The sequence below is a fragment of the Acomys minous genome (assembly GCF_964271855.1).
Source record: "Acomys minous genome assembly, chromosome: 3".
Classification (NCBI taxonomy): domain Eukaryota; kingdom Metazoa; phylum Chordata; class Mammalia; order Rodentia; family Muridae; genus Acomys; species Acomys minous.
Window position 1 is genome coordinate 74663112 of NC_140485.1, and position 20487 is coordinate 74683598.

The 20487-nt window shown below is 47.6% G+C and overlaps 1 long non-coding RNA gene across 1 annotated transcript in view; it reads left to right on the forward strand.

Moving 5' to 3' along the window:
* Positions 1–16817, forward strand: part of LOC311594293 — a 39588-nt gene extending 22771 nt beyond the window's left edge. The window contains exons 2-3 of the long non-coding RNA XR_014778031.1: positions 16266–16298; positions 16756–16817. This is a non-coding gene — a long non-coding RNA (uncharacterized lncRNA). The remainder of the gene's footprint in view (positions 1–16265; positions 16299–16755) is intronic.
* The last annotated feature ends 3670 nt before the right edge of the window (positions 16818–20487 follow it).

The following is a 20487-nucleotide window of genomic DNA, read 5'->3' on the forward strand; positions in this document are numbered from 1 at the left end:
TAAATATGGGGGCCAAGGGGTGAGGCAGGGGCTGGGGCGTGGTGTGTGGGTGTATGTATTGGGGGTGTGGGTGGGGAGTGATGCCCATGGCCGTCGCACTGACTCTGAACACCTCAGGGAGAGGGCTTGACACAGGTTCAGGCAAGAACACTGAGAGGGCATCTGAGGTGGGGATGAATGTTGAGAGGTTTTTTACCCCCCGACAGACAGAGGCCCAGGACACCTGTGGTGGATCTGACACAGTGCCCAAGTGTTGGGAACAACTAGACCCAGGTTCCCAACTTGGCTTTAGCTGCAGAGATTTGTGGAAGCTGTCCTTGTGGGCTAAAGGTTAGCCAGGAGCCCGGGCATTTTCTGTCCCCTTTGCTTTGACCTCACTGGCCTCTCCAGGCTGGGATCCTAGCGCCTCTAGTCTGTCCTATGTCGCTCCCTGTTTTTGCTCACACGGCCTCTTAAGATGGCCTTTCTACCTCTTACCTCCAGGCTGACCTTGAGGCCAGCTGCTTCTAGGCTGCTCTGATTTCTGACCCCGCAGCTCCTGGAACCCTTGGCTCTGTCTCCTGGTGGCCTCTCCTGTGAATTGAAGTCATCTCTCGCTAGAGAATAAGTTCCTTGCTCAGACTTAAAAGGGGAAAGCCACAGTGCTTCCTTAGGCTTGCCGTACTAGGCTAACCCCTCTCCCTCCCCCTCCTCCCTCTCCTCCTCCTCCTCCCCCCTCTTCCCCTTCCTCCCCCCCTCCTCCCCTCTTCTTCCTCCTTCCCCTCTCCTTCTTCCTCCTCATCCCCCTTCTCCTCCTCCCTCCTGGAAGCCTTCCTTGACCTCTCCAGCTGGCAAAGGGTTTCCTCCTTTGCTTTCTTCTGTGCTACTTGTCTTCCTGTTCTTACAGCACTTGGTTGGCGCTTGCTCTGTTTTCAGGGTAACTCCCTTCCCAGATACCCAACTCTATGGCCACATCTGCATCGCCCTCGCCCACACCCTCTCGTGGGATAACCTTATCCCTCGCCCTGGCCTCAGCACTCTGAGGACTCTCAAGGACCACTTGCTGAGTGAGTGATGAAACCTTGCCTCCAACATCCACGAAGGGCTCCTGATACAGGTTCTCTGGCTTGGCACAACCTTCCTGTCAAGGCCTGATAGGCAGAATGTCATCATATACATTTGAATAATGACACTGGCTGATACTTATTGTAAGCCTTGGGGTAGGTACTGGCCCTGGTGGTCACCACTTTACAAGCAGTTCTGCACGCTAACTTCCCAGCGACACCAGGAGATTTGGTACCCTAATCACTCTCATCTCCCCAGGACAGGTTTGAGGTTTGCTGAGGACAAGTGACTCGCCAAGGTTAAATTGTGAGGCAGGAACAGAGCTGGAATCTGACCCCAGTTCTGTGTACTGCCAAAGTTCCTGCTTGGCCACACTGCCCCTCCTCAGGGTATCACATCTCCTGCTTTGCCCTCTGGACCTTGAGCTCAGAGGAGCAGGAACAGTGTCTTATGTGTCCTGGCATCTCCAGGGCCAAGCACAGGGCTGGGTGCAGGTAGGCGTCAATAAATGCTGATGAAAGAGATGGCTGGATGGACAGACTGCTGGTGTCTGCCCCAGCTCTGTTGCAAGTGGGGAGTTTCTGTCCTCCTGCAGCACACTGGGAGATGGGGGGTTGGGGTGGGGTTTAACTCGGGGCTGATCTTGTACCCAAGTTGTTCTGGTCATAAAACACAAGGTGTGTCATCGTGAGGACACAGTGAGCAATGTGCCTGCCTGCCGGTGCATCAGATATGTCTTGCCAAACACAGGCAAAATGAAATGTCCTGGGAAGGCAAACAGCCTCCTCCCTCCTGTGCCAGAGAGCAGGATCACTGTGCTCCATCTACACACAAGTTTCTCCAGTGGCCCCGCTGACGGCCTTGAGAGATAACGTGTCTTGTGTGTCCCTGTGAGTGAAGTGCAGCTGTTGTGGATGTGTCTGTGTGTAGGGTACCTAGCATGCAGCTGGGTTGGCTCATTATCCGTCCAGGGAACAGGCTCTGAGATTCCCTCAGCTCAGGGTGGCGGTGTTTGTGCCCCGACTAACATTTGTGACCTGGCACTGGTTCTTTGGCCACGAGCTCAGTGTGCGAGGCCATCTGACTGCACTGAGTGTAGCTGTTGATCTGTAGCCAAGGTCCAAACGCAAACTGGGGAGGCACTCATGTTCACATATGCCACCCATTTGCCTTTGCTTACAAGGCCACCTCCAGTGGCTTCAGAGATTCAGTCACAGCCAGGGACAGTATTCACTTGGGTTGGCCTTTGCTCCATGTTCAGCCTTTTGCACGGAGTAGTGAGTTCTGGGTGTTGATGTCCCAGATGGTGAGTGGGCATGGAGTTAGTGGTAGCAACATCTGGCTTGTTGATACTCTGAACTCTTCTAATCACTGTGCCCGGGGCAGGTCACTTTACCCGGCTGAACTTCTGCTTCTTTACCTATAGAGTGTTCTGGTGCCTCATAGGTCAGTGGAGAGGGGCGTGCACGTGGTGTTGCTCAGGGCCAGCACACTGCTGGGCTCCCTCAGGGGAGGGTGGAGATGCCACCAAATTTGCCCTCTGCTCTGTCCCTTAATGCTCTGATATCCTACCCGTCCTGCGTCCTTTTGAGCCTCCACCATTGGCCTCCTCAGCCTCTGGTCCAGGAACCTTTTCCATAGTATAAGCTCATTTTTTTTTCCTTTGTCAGATGCTCAGGAAAGCATTTGTTGCATGCTTTCTGTGCCACTTGCTCAACTCCCCACCTATGTGGAGTACAAAACCCCTATGGACATTTGCTTCCCTTTCTGGGCCTTCATTAGGAGTATGTTTTTTTTTTTCTTCTTCCTGTATCTTTTCTTCCCTGCAAAGGCGTGTGTGGCATGCATTTTTGTAGTGGTAGTATGTGTATGTGATTATTTATGTGTGGTTTATATGGAGTATGTATGGTATATTGGTATTGAATGATGGTATATGGGACCTGTACATGGTCTATATGGTGTGTTATATGTGTGTGTGGTATGTATGATACATATAAAATGTGTAATATGTGTGTCTAGAATGGTAGGATGTTTTGTGTACGCAACGAGCCTGGTGTGTCTGGAATATGTGGTTGATGTGGGTTTTATGTTATATGTGGTGTATTCGGTGGATGTATCTATAATGGTGGTGTGCGTGGTATGTGGTATTATGTTATATGTCTGCTTGTGTAGTGATATGTATGTGGTGTCTACATGGTATATGTAGCATGTATATTATATGTATATAGAATGTGTTGTGTTTGTGTTGTATGTGTTCCATGTGGCATGTACTTGTTGTGATGGTGTTTGTGATACATGGTGAGTATGTGATATATCTGTAGGGTGTGGTATATGTAATGTATATGGCATGGATGTTTGGCATGTATGGTACATGTGACATGCATAAGGTATGCATGTTTCATGTGGATGGTTTATAATATGTTTGCGTCCAGTGTTGTATGGTATGTGTAATATGCGGTGTTTGGCATGTGTGTTGTGTGCAGTGTGTGTGGTGTATAGTACGTGTATGTGCAGTACATGTGATATGTGTGTTTAACATGTATGGGGTATTTGTGGTGTGTATGGCCAATTCTATGTAGGAAAGTACGAGTGAGTGAGGGTGACACATATGCTATGGGGATGCGAGGTATCTGTGGCTGGCATGTGACTGTGTCTGTGTAAACAAGGGCTATCTGGCTGTGCATGGCATGAGGGTAGTAGAGTGGGAGGACACAGTATGAAGTCTTGTGTCTCTGAATGTAAATGTCTGTGTGTGTGTGAGAGAGAATGTATGTGTTGCCTCTATCATGAGACTGTGTGGGAGGGTATGAAAAACTCACATGAGCACATGTGTGGGAAGGCCAGCATTGAGGTGTTATGTACCAGTGTGTGCATGATATTCTGTGAGTGTACAAAGAGGAGCCTAGCGTCTATGACGGTGAATGCAAATGTTACTCCCTAGTGCCTAAAAGTAGTGACACAGGATGCAGGAGCCTTGATCGGTGGCATCCAGTGTGTGTGTGTGTGTCAGTCTGTGAGTAGGCTGTGATGGAGTGTGATGGTAAAGGGCTGTGTGTGTGTGTGTGTGTGTGTGTGTGTGTGTGTGTGTGTGTGTGTAAGAACAACACAGCTGGGATGGAGCAGGCAGGGAAGGGTAGTACCCTAACCGCAGGCTGCTCCGTTGCTCTGGAGTGGAACCGGGCTCTCTCTACTGTTCTGAGGCACGCTCTCTCCAGCTCTCTCTGCCTCTTCCCCAAATGAGGTTTGGAGACGTTAGGCGAATGATCATGGTCTTTCTCCTCAGTCATAGTCTGAAATCCACGGATGTCTTTGGCCTTATCACCAGTGTCCTAATGAAGTTTCTTTCTCAAGGAAAAGAAGCGTTTGAATAAATGAATGGCAGGTGAGAACGTCTACGGTTGCTTGGAGGAAGAGTGTTTGAAGTGTTCTTATTCAACAACATGTGAGACCAGGCATGTGGCCACACTGAGGAGAGTGCATACGTGTACGTATATGAGTGTGAAGTGTAGGAGGACGGGGACAGATAGCCCCTCCCCCTACCTATGACTACCCCTGGCGCTGAGGTTCCCAGGCTGGTCATAACCTCCCTGGTTTACTCTTCCGGCTCTTAGGGAGATGGGGTACTGAGAGTGTTGGTCTAGGGTTTCTGTTTTCCTGGGAGGGGTACCTCTCCTTTTGGGGGATTTGTACCAGCAGCTAAGCAGATAATTGCTTGTCAGGGTGATTGAAGGCTTTTCAAAATGTCTTCCGTGAAACACCCGCCCATCCCCCCAATGAGCAGATTATCTGAGGTGGAAATGTTTCTCCCTCAGCTTTTTTCCCCCCTTTCTCAAAGTAGTAATTACTGCCCAAGTAGCCCTTCATGGCAGTTCCTGTCCTGTGGAGGCCGAAGCCAGCGGCTGTTTCCTTTGCAGGCCAATTAGGGGAACTCCCAACCCCCTAGTTTGGCCCTGAGCCCCAAGGGCTCCTGGTGGCCTCCAGGGAGCTGAATGACTGGGGAGGCCTGACTTCTCCAGTGGGGTGATGGGTAAGGAAGGGACTGGCTGACTGACCATTAGTAGCCCCTGGCTACTTTCCAAGTCCTAAGGTTTCACTGACTCTCTGTTCCCCAGACCCCTTTTGCTTCTGAGGGAGCTTGCTTGGCCCATCCTTGGCTGCAGCAACACTGCAGAGTACCTTCAGGTTAGCTGAAGGAGCAGCGGGGAGACACAGCAAGGCTCTCGGACTGCTAACTGATAAAGTGACAGGGCTGCCTGCATTCACAGCGCAGCACAGGGCAGCCCTTTTCACTCTCCCACATTTTCCAAAATAGTCTTTATAACAAGGCTACAGACTTGGCACGGTGGTTGCTCTACACATCCAACCCGACCCCTGCTCGCATGCACGACCTCCAGTAGCCTGTGGTTTTTAAAGTTTTCCTGCCCCTTCCCCTTCTTCTTTTTCCTCTGCCTCCTTCCTCCTCCTCTTTCACTCTCCCTACCTCTGTCTTCGCACCTTCTTCCCCCCCCCCCCCCCCCGTACCCTTCCCAGCCACGGATGCCAAACCCGAGCCTGGTTCAGTCTAAAGTGAGGAAGAAGAGCTGAACTTCATCAGTTGAGAGCTAGCTCGGCCTTGGGTGGACGAGCTTAACCATTCTGTACCTCAGCTTACTCACCCCTGTGGTAAGGTGAATAACAACAGCATCGTCCTAAGAGTTGGATGAGAGAATGCGCAGGAAGATATCAGCCCAGCATGAGGCTCAGGCTCTAGTCTGTGCGGAACACAAATTTAGAGAACAGATGATGAAATGGACCTCGTCAGGGGATGGATGCATGCCTCGGTGAGAGGAGGGAGTGTGTGTTTGGGAGTTTCTGGGGACCCAGTGTGGCTGGAATCAATTCAGTGGCGAAGGGTGGAAGGGTGGCACTGGGCTGGGGCCTGGGACCACAGTACTGCGGTTAAAAGCATTGTCCCTGGATCTGATGGCCCAGGTCCAACTTCAGCCACTCACCAACTCTATGATACTGGATAAGTGAATGCCTTAGTTTTCTCACATGTGACAAGGTCCCCGTGGTTCCTGCTTTGGGGGACAGAATACCTGAGTTAGCAAATAAGAGAACTGCCCTGTGGGGAAGTGGGGTAAACTTGTTCCCTACCATTGTCTCATGTGAGCCCATGTGTGGTTGCCCATGTGTGGGTGGCTCACATATCTGCCACAGCCTTTTGGCATTGGTCACATGGTGTGCTTGGGCATATATGTAGGTGTGTGGTAGAGCCAGGGCACAGGGATTCTATTGAGGTTTTTTTTTTGGGGGGGGAAAGGTTCATCTATTCTGGTCAAAGAAGTCCTTCAGTGAGACTACCACCACCACAAACAGTGGGAAGTAGCATTTATAAACAATAACCCGTGCAGTTTTCCCATAGAAACCCCTTTAGAAACGCCCCTCCTCCTTTCTCTCGCTGGTACAACGCCAATAGAAAACCTACTTATATCAGGTCGCTGAGCTTCTCAGTTCCTATCATTGTCATGTTCACGTCTCTACCAGGAAGGCAGATGGCTAGGCAAGGGTTAAAGGGGCAGTGAGGTGGCGACTGCTGACAGCAGTGAGCTGGTTTAGCCTCCTAGAGGTGCTGGAAGCAGGGCAGGGAAGTCGTCAGTGGCCTTCAGATAAGAGGACATTCGACCTTGGCTGAGACCAAGGTCCTCCTCTGGAAGCCCCCAGTGTGCCAGGAGAGCCCCAGGGGAGGACAAGGAAGTCTCCTTGACTGCAGAAGCCCTGCTCAGCCAGGGCTGGACATTGAGCCTGTTCGTTATCTGCTCATACCACATGCAGGCAAGGCATGCTGGGCACATAAGACTTGGCTGGCCTGCAGGAAGCTGGAAGAGCTTCTGTCCCTCTGGGGTCAGAGGTGACTGGAATTTGGCAGTCAGGGACATGGGAACTTCCTGTGACCCTCCCAGAGCTGAGACTGGCAGCAGGAACCAGACAGAGCTGGTGGTCAAGAAATGACAGAGAGATGATTTACATGGCCACTTCCTTATAAGAGGCATGTGGCAGAGACTGGGTTTTGCAGTATACTTGCATAAAATGTGCATGCACTCATACATGTGCATATATACATGTGTTTTTACGACTATGGTAAGTGTGAGAAGGCAAGGATTCAGGCTTTGTGAATTGCTAGATGGATCTGTACATGCTCAAGTTTATTTGTCTGGGTGAAGATATTCCCGGCACATATATGAAACAGGGGTGTGCGTGTGTTTGGACAACCGTAACTGTGCTTGTGTATTTAAATATGTATTTGGGTGGGGTTAATGTGAGCCTGTGTACTTAATACTTGTGTTAGATGTGTAGGAAGGAGGTAGAGAATACGTGCATATGACTTCATAGGGGATGCAATTTCAGTGTGTATGTTTGCATGTTGCATGTCCCAAAAATCTATCTTAGAATTGAGCAGGATGAAGCCACTGAGGGAGCGGATTAAAAAGTAGAACACTGGAAACACCTGGCCCTTCATACAGCCTTGGAGTCCTCAGAGAGGGTTTTGGGTATTTTTCCTTTGCTAACGAATGTCAGCCACTTCTCAGGCATACAACTGCCATATATGCTGTTAGCTGTGATTTCCAGCTCCGCCACGGCTACTAATCAGGAGTAGGCACCTGTGAAGGAAGAGTGGCAGTGGAACCAGCTCTGCTTGGAGGGGTCCCAGGCCTGACAGCGAGCTGAGGCCCATCGCAGCCCAGGCCACTGAGTCCTGGCACAGTGAGGGAGGCGTGGCAGCTTACATAGGCTTCAGTGCAGAGGCCTCTCTGGTGGGGAAGACTGGCTCTCTGCCTTGAATGTGACTTGGAAATCCACGCTTTCAGAGCAGGCATGAGCCACAGACACCGACCTCTCAGCAGGAGGACTTGGAGCAGACTCTGCACCCACATATAGTTTAAGAAAGAGTCTGGACTGAAGATGTGGCTCAGAGAAGTGCTTGCCTAGCACAAGCAAGGTTCTGAATTCATCCCAGTGCTGAAAAAAAAAAAAAAAGATGTTATTTATCTTTTTAAAAAAATATTTTGGCTTTAGTGTGTTATTTGTTCAATATGTTTCTGACAATAGAGCAGGAGTATGGCCTACTGTGTGCTTGTATAAAGTTTTATTGGCACACAGCCTTAAACACACCCATGTGTTTATGCACTTTCTGTGGCTTCTTTCCTGTTACAGTGGTAGAGCTGAGTGGTTGTGACACAGACTCTATGGCTCTTAAGGCCCCCAAATATTTACTCTTGCTGCTCTGCAGCTAAAACTTTGCTGACCTGGAACTATAAGGTCATTTTGCTATCATGAGGATGATAAGTGCGATGAGAAGTAAATGTTTAACAATTAGTGAATGAATGAGTAAGTGACTTAGTGAATTATGGAAGAGGATTCTGTTGGGATTCCAGGCAGAGGGACTAGTGTATGCTAAGCCATGGGGCCAAGAGTCAGTATCAGGTCCTCTGGTAATAGAAGACGGAGTACAGAACACACGCACGCACGCGCGCACGCACGAGATTGACAGCCCAGCAGAAGCAATCTTTATGGACAGAGAAGGCTTCTCTGTAGAGATGAAATTGAGCCTTCAGACTCATTAGGTATCTAATAACTAAAGGTGGGGAACTGCACTCCAGGTTGAGGGATCGGCATAGGAAGATGTTGGAAGGACCGAGGGAAGGAAGTGGGCTAGCCACAACTGACCACACTGAGCCTTGATGTGTACTTGTTGGGAGTCAGTGGACAGACAAGAAGGTGGGAATGTTCGAGAACAGCTTTCGTGGGATCTGGGAGGGATGTTATCAAGGAGTTGGGATTTCGTCTGGGGAGTGCTGGGGAGCTGCAGGAGGTGCCAATGGGAGATCCAAGGAGACCCAGGAAGACTAGGAATGCAGGCCTGTGGGCAGGCCACTGACTGTAGTCCCACCTCTCAGGGCTAGGCTAAGGTGACCTGCGAGTGGAATGTGAGCAAACTACTGTGTAGAGCCTGATGAGCCAGGTATCTGGAAGAAATATAGGACAGGCAGTTAAAGCTGAACTGTAGATAAAAAAAAATGTTTAATATTAAATATAGTCAACTATGCAGGGTAGACACTTAAAAGATGATCTGCTACTATTTTTTTTCTTCTGAAACTTAAATCTTAACTGCCCACTAATGTTTTCATATGATAAATCCAGCAATCCATTTGTTTAAGGATGCTGGCTGAGCCTGGCTCTTGGTTGGTGACTTCCAGACTCCGAATGTATGCCTGTGAAGCAAGAATGACAAGGTGTGTGTTTGGATACCAGCAGCGTGAGGACCGCAGGACCCAATCTGTTTGGCTTATAGGAAAAGAAACGAAGGCTCTGAGGATGGAAGGGCTCAGCTCTAGGCAACCAGCCAGGCATGGTCCTGGCATTCAGCTTTTCATTGTGGCTACCTTGACAGGAAGTTCTAGCTCTTGAGGGAGACAGGGTGGCCCTGGGACAGCTGAGAAGCAAGCCACAGGTGAGTCCCCAGAGCTCCTTAGTAGCTTCTGGAACTTTCCAAACCAGCCAGATCCCAGCAGGGCATGCAGTGTGTGTTCTCCATTTCATCTCTCGCTCCTTCCTTCTGTGTTTCAATTCATCCAGCCATAAAGTGCAACTAATTACACCCACCTCACAACTGAGTTGTGAGGGTTAATTAATGTTTGTAAAGGCTTTGTGATCCTTGGATGAAAGGCGTTCCTTACATATAAAGGGTCATCATTTTTATTATTATTATACAAGTGCCAAGTATTATTACCTTAATTAGCTTTTCTAGATATCAGAAGCAATTAGACAGATCACTTGCTGAATGCCACTCTAGAAACCCAAGTCATAGGAACTTGTACAATTGTTTGTCAGCTCATTTTCTGGCGGCGTCTTGGCACAGGCCACAAGAAAGGGCTGAGATTTGTGGGAGAGATGTGATTTTGGCTCTAGTCAAGATTCAGTCTATGTCAAAAATAATCAGGCATTTAAAGTTCCTTGAAAACAGGTTTTTTTTGTTTTTTTGTTTTGTTTTTTAAAAGTAGAAATGTCCTTTCAAGCAGCTCTGTGTGTGCATGCGTGCATGTGGTGGTGAAAGGTGGGGAGTTAGTTTTGTAGACCAAGTAACTTGGGCTAGGGTAGAAATCTGTCCCGTGTCCCTCATATTCAGAGGTTGGGCACTGTGCACACCCAATGGAGTCTACCATGGGTTAGGCCATACATTCATGGACCTATATTATTCCCACAATCCCTTGCAGCAGACAGGAACTTTCTGACTCTTATTTTATAAATGAAGACACCGTGGCCCAGAGAGGTGAGATGATGTCTAGGCAGGACAAGTGGAGAATACAGGTACATGTCCGGATTTGATGCTACTCCTCCTTTCGACCTGGCCCTTAAGTAGTCAAGAGATTCTGTATTCCAGAGATTGGATAGTAGCATCATCGGGCTGATGGGCTCATGCAACACATGGGGCTGCTAAATATGTTCAGTCTTTGATCTACCATGGCTTTGCCCCTGGAGGGTCTTTAAAGTTGTCTTAGAACCTTAGGAAGCAAGTACAGGAGGGGGCTATGTCCTGGGTGTGCCTATTAAGGCAGGTAGGACAGGCCAGGGCAGAATCAGCGGGGTGAGGCTTCGTCTGCGCTGTCCAGTTAGCTGGGAGGGTGCAGAGCTGGCTGTAATTAACTTTACCAGCGTCCTTAGCAGAGGTGAGAGGACCTTTCCCCCACTTCCCTTTCTACTCTGTCCAGCTTCCTTTGTGGTTACACGGACCCTCCCAAAGCCGTGACCAGACCGGGGAGCACTGGATTGATTTTCATTTCTAGTGTGCTCTGAATTGAACTTCTACTTCATATCCAAACACAATCCCTTTTCTTTGCATTGGCTGAGGACAGTGTTGAAGTCAATGGGTGCATGAAGAGGCAGCTGGGTGTTCAGTAAGGGCTTAGTGGATGGGGGGGGTAAAGATTGTTAACAGTGCACAGAGAGGTTCTTCAATGGATGGATAGATGAGGTAGTGGATGTGGGTAGATGTTCATAGATTAGACATGGGTGCATGGTTGTAGGCATGCACAGGTTAGGAGGAGGGCATAGACCAGTGAGTAGAAGGGTTTGTGTGTGGCTTTTAATGGGTTGATGGGAGTGGTAGAAAATTCACAGAGAACTTGGAATTTTTGGTGAATGGGTGGCAAATTTGGAGAAGGATAGAGGGACTGGCAGTTGAGGAGTTGGAGGAAAGGAAGAGATTAGTGAGTGTCTGAAGAGGTTGGCGGATGGATGGATCCATTTGGGAGCTGGGTAGAACATGGTCCATGGCTAGAGAGGATGTTGGGTAGAGAGAGGAGTGAGATACAGGCACTGGCGAAAGATGAGGGGGATTGGTGGAAAAGTGGAGGAAATGGTGGCTGAAGATTCGGAGGAAGCTGAAGGACTTGCTGAAGGTGGAAAGGTATGGCTTATGAGAGAGATGGCTGAGCAGAAGTGGAGTTGGCAGCTGGTAGACAGACAAGGCATGGGCTAACTCACGGACGCTTGACGGGCAGATGCTTTGATGGATAAGTGGAAAGAGTGAACAGATGTAGGCAGGCAGGTCAATAGAAGGAGGCAGCAGATAGGATAAAGTATTGGCAGGTGCAGAGACCAGTTGGCAAGAGTTGAAGAGATGCAGAGAGGTAGGTGGAAGGTGGCTAGTGGGAGGGTAGGAAGCTTGACTGAATGATGGAAAAGTTGGCACTGTGGCCTGGCCGTCAGCTTGGACAGGTAATATAGCACACGCCCCATGGGTTGCTGTGACCAGCCTCTCCTTACATCTCCCCTCCCCCTCCAAAGTCAGGCTTTCCTCAGGCTCATAAATCCCCCGTCAGGCAGGCTTTCTATAATTACCCCAGAACAGTAGCTCAAGAGGTGGGGCAGGCAGGGCCTGAAGAAAGGAGCTGACTCAGAGGCAGAAGTCTGTCCTTAAGTGGTGTGTCAAATGTGGCCAGTGGCCAGCAAGCCAGGGCCAGCACCCAAGGCTCTTCCTTTCCCACTGCCTCTCTTGATCCCCACTTTGGATGCCCCCCAAAGAATGTGAGGCCCTTCTCCCCTTTCTCTTTTTCTTTGTTTCTGTCCAACCCTCCCCCCTCTTTCTCTTTCTGTCTGTCTCTTTCTTTCTGTCTGTCTGTTTCTTTCTTTCTTTCTTTGTCTCTTTCTTTGTTTCTTTCTTTGTTTCTTTGTTTGTTTGTTTCTTTCTTTCTTTCTATCTTGTGCTTTGCTCATTTTCTTTCCCTCTTCTATTTCTGGGTTGTCTTTGCTGTCTCTGTTTCCTCTCTTTCTTTTTCTCTACTGTTTTCTTCAGTCTGATCAGTTTTCTTTTCTACCTCTTTCCCTGTCTCTGCCCCTTGCAGCAGGAACCTGTCCTCTATCCCCCAGCAACAGAAGACACGCTCCGTCACTGTGTGTCTTTACATAAAAGCAGCTTGATGATGGTAGGGGCTCTCTCTTGGGCTTTGAATTAAGGCCAGAAACTTCCAAGAAAAGTTATTGATACACAAACGAGAACTCACTGAGACCCTTTAGGACAGCCGGTTCTCAACCTTCCCAATGCAGTGGCCCTTTAATACAGTTCCTCATCTTGCAGTGACCATCCCCTCCCTCCCCCCACCGCCAAATAAATTATTTTTGTTGTTATTGCATAACTGTAATTTTGCTGCTGTTATGAATTGGAATGTAAATATCTGATATGCAGGATATCCGATATGTGACCCTCAATGAGGTCATAGCCCACAGGTTGAGAACTGCTGCTTTAGCAAGATCCGGAGGGGCAAAAGTAAAGGTATCACTGCCCTCTCTGTGTAGATTACAGGCACGAGTGGAGGGATGCTTTTTCCTGAAGCAGTGGGGGAATTGAGGGGACAGATATCGGGGGCAGGAGCCTGGCACGGTTACAGGGGTTAATCTGGTTTTGAGGAAAGCATCTCATGGAACCCAGTCTTCTTTTTAAAAGGCCACAACAGGTAAGAGCACTTTGGAGTTTGAGAGCCCCCCCCACCCCCCACATCCAATTTCATCCCCAGCACCTCTTGTTCGCTAGCCGGAGTACAAATGGCTTAATCCCTCCAGTCCTTATTCCGATCCATAGCACCACAGCACACTAGTCCGTGTTTGTGTCCATGTCTACATATATGTGCACACATGTATGCGTGAGTGCGTGCTTCCCTCTCCCTGTCTACCCCAGAGTGTGAAGGAAGTCCAGGTGTGCTCTAACAGGCAGGCATCTCTTGGAGTCTAAGCTGACTCAGTCTTTGCTGAACTAAGTCACCTGAGTAAAGAAACCATGACAAACCCCTACAATGGGCAGACTCTTTGGGCCTTTAATATATTTTCTTTTGAATTGCTCTTCACAATTTTGTTTTTGGTGAAGGACATTACAAATATATGCATCTTGTTTCTAAAAATAATTTGAAAGACTTCATTTGCTTTAGTTAACAAACGTCAGATATATTTATTGCAACCAACATGCTGTTTTGATGGTGTGTACATCTTGGGATGGCTAAATTGAGGTTGAGGAAGTTGGGAGCCTGGGAGAGTTACTTCACATACTTTCTTTTGTGGTGAGAACCCTTAAAAATCTAAGTTTCTACCAATTTTCCAGAGTGAAATGTGTTGTTACTAACTATAGTCATATGTGAGCTTTCTTGAACTTAACTTTTCTCCTTTCAATGGCCCGATGTGAATTCTGGACTGAAGTTAGCCTGCTTTTCTCTTATGTGCTTTAGAGCTTTAGGGTAAATGTTGTGTTGCTAAATAAATACTCCAATGTGTCTTTTGGGGTCACCCAGTGACTCTAGTGCATAGAAGCCACTTGTCCATGTTGACAGTGACTAGGCATAATGGGCTTTTTATGTGGGGCTCACATGAAATAGGTACTTAACTCTCAGGGACAGAGGATCAAGGTCAAATGACTGATCAGGAATGGCTCCTCCATCTGGCACAAGTACTGTAGTTCTGCTAGATCACATGTGTGCGTGTGCGTGTGTGTGCATGTGCGTGTGCGTGTGCGTGTGCGTGTGCGTGTGCGTGTGTGTGTGTGTGTGTGTGTGTGTGAGAGAGAGAGAGAGAGAGAGAGAGAGAGAGAGAGAGAGAGAGAGAGGAGAGATACAATTGCATGCGTGTGTATTCGTGTGGAGGCTAAGGGACATTCTTGGGTGTCATTCTTCAGGTGCCATTGATCTTGCTTTTTTAAAGACAGGAGCATTAGGCTAGGGTAGCCAACTATCACGCCCCAAGGATGTGCTTGATTTCATCCCTCTCCAGTGCTGGGATTATAAGCTTGTACCTGTTTTGTTTTGTTTTTTTGTTTTTTGTTTTTTGTATTGGTCCTGGGCCTGAATTCAGAGCCTTATGTTTGCAAGGCAAGTACTTTACTGACTGAGCCATCTCCCCAGCCCTGATATAGATGAACTTTTACCTGTGTCATGAGAAGACAGACTCTGCACAGCTTCTTCGGTCCTGTCTAGAGCATGCTCCGGAGACAACACATTTTACCTGTAAGAGTGTGACTGGGGTTGGGGCTGGCCTATCCTGCTTCCCATTGGCCAGGCTTGTGTTGTGGATGGAGATGGGGGAGGATTTGCCTTGTGTAGAAATTGCCTCAACACACACACACACACACACACACACACACACACACACACACACACACATATCTGTGTTCTCTTTGTGTGTCTAGGAAGAGCTTCCCATGGGGGCAGGAACATTCCATTTAAGGACTGTAATTCCTTCTGTGTGAGGTGGGGCCATGTTCATAAGTGGAAGTGATTCATTACTTTCTGGCCAAGGAGTTTAAGAATGAAATAGAGCAGCGGTTCTCAACCTGTGGGTCACAAGCCTGTTCAGGTGTGTGTGTGTGTGTGTGTGTGTGTGTATGTGTGTGTGTGAGAGAGAGAGAGACTTATCAGATATCATGCGTATCAAACACTTACATCACCATTCATAACAATAGCAACACTACAGTTATGAACTAGCAGTGGAATAATGCTATGAGTGGGGGTCACCACGGCATGAGGAACTGTATTAAAGGGTCATAGTACTAGGAAGGCTGCGAACCACCAAAGTAGAGCTTCCTGACCCCACTGCTGAGGGCTTGTCAACAGTGAGTGTGGCCTTGAAGCCTTCTGCTGTCTGTGGGAGTGCCTGCACTAGGTTGGGCTCAGGGGTTGAGTACCACAGAGTCTCCCACTGTCACCAGCCAGCAGGCCTGGGGTTTAGACAGTCATTTGAGAGGAAATACAATGGCACAGCAAGAAGCCATTGGAGTTTTGTGTTTTACAGTGTCTGGCAATACCCCGGCCCAACAGAACTCAGGTTGAGCTGCTTGCAACAAGAGCAGCACTATCCCCTTGCAACTTGTGGGAAGTGCAGACTCAGGGGTTTGCTCTACAAGACTGGATCTGAAACTCAGGACTAAGCCCCAACCACTGGGTTTTGACAAACTCCCAGGGAATCTCAACTTCTAACTCAAGTTAGAAATCCCTGCCCCAGCCTACTCACCGTTTTATTCCTAGCTTGTGAATCAGAACCCAGCCTCGGGACCCTCTCATCTAGCTTCTTACCCTCCCCTAAGACCACTCTCGTCTTTAGGACCACCTTTGCCTTCTAGGTGCCTTCTGCAGAAGACAGCGGTAATACCCGCTCTAATTTTTTTTTTTTTGATTAAAAAAATTAACTCAGGGGCTGCAGAGATGGCTGAGCGCTTAAGAGCACAAGCTGCTCTTCCAGAGGACCTGGGTTCAATTCTCAGCACCTACATGGCAGCTCACAATTGTCTGTAGCTCTGTTCCAGAATACCAACACTCTCCTTTGGCTTCCTTTGGGATCCAAGCACACACACACATTCAGCATACGCATATACAAACACCCATATACAAACAAACAAGCAAATTTTAAATTTGATTTGACTTTATGTGTACGAAAGTTTTGCTTCTACGCAGGTCTGTATACCACTTGTGTGCCTGGTACCTACAGAGGCCACAAGAGGGCATCGCATTTCCTGGAATTGGAGTTCCAGTAGGTTTGTGAGTCACCATGTGAGCACTGGGAATTGAACCGGGGTCCTCTGGAAGAACAGCTGGTGCTCTTCACTGCTGAGCCACCTCTCCAGTCCCAGCCACTCTGATTCTTGACATGAAGACAGCCTGAGATGGTTCACTGACTCTAGCCTCACTTTTCCTTTCTCTTGACAGCTTCAGAGAAGCGTTGACAGTATAGGCTGACTGGTAAGTTCCCCAAGAAGCTATAAAACGTGGTTTGGACTAACTGACTTATGGGTGGGGTTTATTACCAGCGCTGCTTTTTAACTGCATAAATAGAGACTCTGAGGGCAGATAAAATGGGGAGGAGGTCTAGGATTTGAGCCTGGTCCTTTCTACTACTGTCGTCTACATTGCTTCTACACACTTCTCATTTCCAACCCTGTGTCTCCAGGTGACTAGTTTTCTGTAGACAGAACTTAGAATTGAAGCCTTGTTGCCCCTGTGATAGGAGCACACCAGGCGTTGAGGCCATCCAGAGAATTTTGCTTTGCCATTTTCTTAAATATACCAAACATAGACATATGTTTGATTTATGCCTAATTGTATGTATTCAAGACATCCTGTAGAGAGTGAATGAACGAACTAATAGTGCCGTGTGGCTCACTGAAACACTTCAGGGTGACATTGCATTCGTCAACAGGGCGACGGCTGAGTCTGCTGTATGGTACCACAGTCAGGAAGACTCAGATGTGTATGGATTGATTCCAAGTGTCAACAGAGAAAGGTAATTTGTCAAATAATTTATACAGCATGATCCCATTTAGGTAAAACAAACCCAAAATCAATAACACATTTCTTTAAACCCTGAATTCTATATCAATTGAGTGAAGAGTGTGGACCACACTGGAGTAAAAGTATCATTGGAAGTTAAGGGAGGGCAGCTTGCTAACAGTACTCCTGCATGGCTTAAGAGAATGAGATTAATTTTAAAATGCAGAAAAGCAATGAAAACTACTCCAGCAGTCCTTAAAGAGACAGTTTGGAGCCTGTTTTGTTTCTCCCCTACAGGAGATGGGTAGCATCCCCTCCCCCTTTTTTTTAATCTAGAGGTGAAATACTATTAGCATTTGGTAGCGTTTATGAATGAATGAATTTATGAATACATGACCATGCACACAACTATATCTCTTGTTTCTTGGGACCTGGACAAAAATGAACAAATAGTGTAGAGGTTCCAACTGGCCGTGCATTGAGAGTCCAGCCACTCCATGATGGTCCTGACTGGAGTTGTGTATTACAGTAATACAACCTTGCCTTTGTGGGTCCAGGAAAGTGGGGGGACATAGTGTTTTATTCTTAAAATTGTGAGGAGGGGGCAATAATTTTAGCCTGGATTGGCAAGAAAGTGTCTCTCTCACAGGACAGAAGTAAGACCCAAAGAAACCAGGCCAGGACTCAAATGCCACAATCATAGTGGTGCTGGTCTTAGCATGGGCACCGCAGACATGGTGCCTTCAGGTTGGAGATGAGGGCAGCCAGCTTCAGATGGGCAAGATTGACTTTAGACTCCACTTAGCTGTACTTTTGAGCTGTTTCAAGTTGCTGCTAGGTGCAAGGGCCTTGGGCTATGTGTTGGGGTCTCTGCCAACAGTACATAGAGTAAGGAGTCAGAAAGCCTTAGTTACACTTTACAACCATACCTCACATCTGGTCCATTATGGAAACTGGTTTGAGATTCTATGGTTCTTACCCATATGGAAATGCATGCAGGAGGTCAGGTCTTGGTGGGAGAGAGAGTTGGGGGAGAAAAGTCAGTTTCTAGGGGTGGGATTCCCCAAGGAAAGAATCAAGTCGACAGTGTTGGGGCAGGAAACCCTTTTGTAGGAAACTAATTCAAGAACAATTTGATTTAACATCCCAGCACAGGAGACTGAGAGCACTGAACTAAAAATTCAGATCTTATTTCTGTTAAGTACAACCATAGGAAGGCTTCCTGCTTAGCTGAAATATTGAATGGTTTTCTCTTTGTAAACATCTTATGAAATAGATGTTGCTAGCATCTATGTTGCCAGTGGGGAAACCGAAGTTCAGAATATTCCATGGCTAGCAAGCATCGCCCAGGCTCTGTGCTGGTATTTTCATACCTTCTTCCTTAACTGCTTCAAAATCAATTCATGGTCCAGCTATCATTAGATTTTTATATTAGTCAATTTCCAGCCAAGGGATAGGAATTTCTTAAGGTATTTTAATGAGTAGGGATTTAATATAGAAACTGAGTTAGTTAGGTTGGATTTTAGCAAGAAGAGGCAGCTGCTGTCACCCTTCCTCCATTATTTCCTCCCATCCCAGGAGTCCAGGCTGGTCCCAGGAAGCTAAACCATGGCAATTTATCACAGAATGGGAGGCTCCAAGCAAGAGACAGATCACTGCTGGAGATGCCATGGGTGATAGAAAGGAGGAAACATGGAGTTTCTCCCCTCTAATGTTTCTTATTGATTGACACTTCACTTCTCTTCTCTTCTCTTCTCTTCTCTTCTCTTCTCTTCTCTTCTCTTCTCTTCTCTTCTCCTCCCTCCCCATTCCCTCTCTCCTTCCCTTTCTTCCTCCCAACACGGTGTTGCTTGGGTTTAAGTGAGCTCACCATTAGCTCACATATTTGAACACTTGGTTCTCAGCTGGCGATACTATTTGGGGGAAGTTATGGAAACTTCAGAAGTTTCAGTCTTGTTGGAAGAAGTAGCCACTGGAGGCAGGCTTTGAGATGTTGCCTGGCTTCTTAGTCTCCTGCTCTTCTTAGTGTTTTCAGCTGAACATGTGATCTCACGGCTTCCTGTTCCAGCCATTGGCTGCCGTACCACCTCTCCCATTATGGCTTCTCTCTCGCTGGAACCAGAGGCTAAGATGAACTAAGTTGCTTTTGGTCATGATGTTTTATCACATAGAAATACATCTGCCTATGCTGGATTAGAGCTCACTATGTAGACTAGTCTGACCTTGAATTCATGGCAATCCTCCTGCCTCTCAGTTGTTAGGAATATAGGTGCATGCCACCATGCTCAAGGCCTACTCATCTTTTGATGCCGATCTCCTTTCCTTTGCCATATGTTTCTGTCTCTCTCCTTTTCCTCTCTCTACTTATCTTCTAGTAAATTTCAATCACTTTCTAGGTTCCATATATTCTGCTACATGAAATGTAGGAATTCAATAGTAAATAAAATAGTTTTTAGCAAATACATGAAGTTCTAAACCTTAAGAGCTCACTACTAAGCAACTCACAGCTAAAACGAGAAGCCATAAAGTATATCTATAGGAAAGATCTATAACAAAACAGTGAAAACTCTAATATAAAGATTCTTAGAATGTGCCTAAAGTGGTATTTATAGCCTTAAACGTTTACAGTGAACTGAAGATGACAGGAAAAGAAAAATAAACACTTAAACAGTTCAGTAGCTCAGGAAAGGAACCACCAGATAAGTGAAGTGTAGCAACAAACGTGAGTGTGTTAAGGACGATCAGCCAACTGTAAGCACGGGGTCCAAAAGTACAAGGTAAGAAAAGGGGGGGGTTCTGAGGGTGGGCACCGTGGGCTGGGGGCAGCTAATCATTTTAAAACCCACCTCCTTGGGACTGTTTTATAAAACTATACTTTTATGAAAAACATAATTTACCAAACTGACTTAAGGAAAAAAAAACCACCCAAATTTATAAGTATTAACTTGCCATTTCAGATCAAATTTACAATTATGAATAAGGAACTCGAGGCCCAGAGACGGAAAGCAAACTGCTTGGAGTCTGCAACTGGGAGGGGGTGCAGGCAAAGTCAGGTATGTCTAAGTGTGAGGATTCTTCCTCCCATGTGGGGCGGGAGCTGATGAGGTTTCTGCTGGGAAATTCCCCTAGAGGCCTGCTACTGGGTTGCTCAATTAGCAGCACGTTCAATGCACCTCTAGGAGAGGCATTTGGCACCCGAATTTCCCTTGAACATTTCACCATTGCCATTGCCAATTGCCGCACAGCCCAGAGCTGCCTGCCGGGAGATCTTCCAATACCGCCCAGCAGAGAGGAGCAGGATGAGCAGCTGAGCCTAGGCCCCTGAGGCCCTTTGACTCAGCAGACTCCCAGCACAGGACTAGCCAGCAGATGCCTCTGCCTGTGCATGCAGCCCAGGCCTCTGAGACAAGCCTCCAAGAAGCGCACATCTCAGAGATGAGATGAGGCTTGGATCATGAATTGTGATTGTGTTGGGGTGCGGGGGGGGGGGGGGGCGGGGCGGGGATTGCTGCTGAACCTTGCATAAGTTTTTTTCTCAAAGCCTGTGTGTTAAATGGATCCCTAGGAGGTATGGCCTTTAGGAGACGGCCCTATCACAGGCCTAAAACAGAGCCACACAACCATGGACCAGAGCTTCCCAAACTATAAGCCAAAATGAACC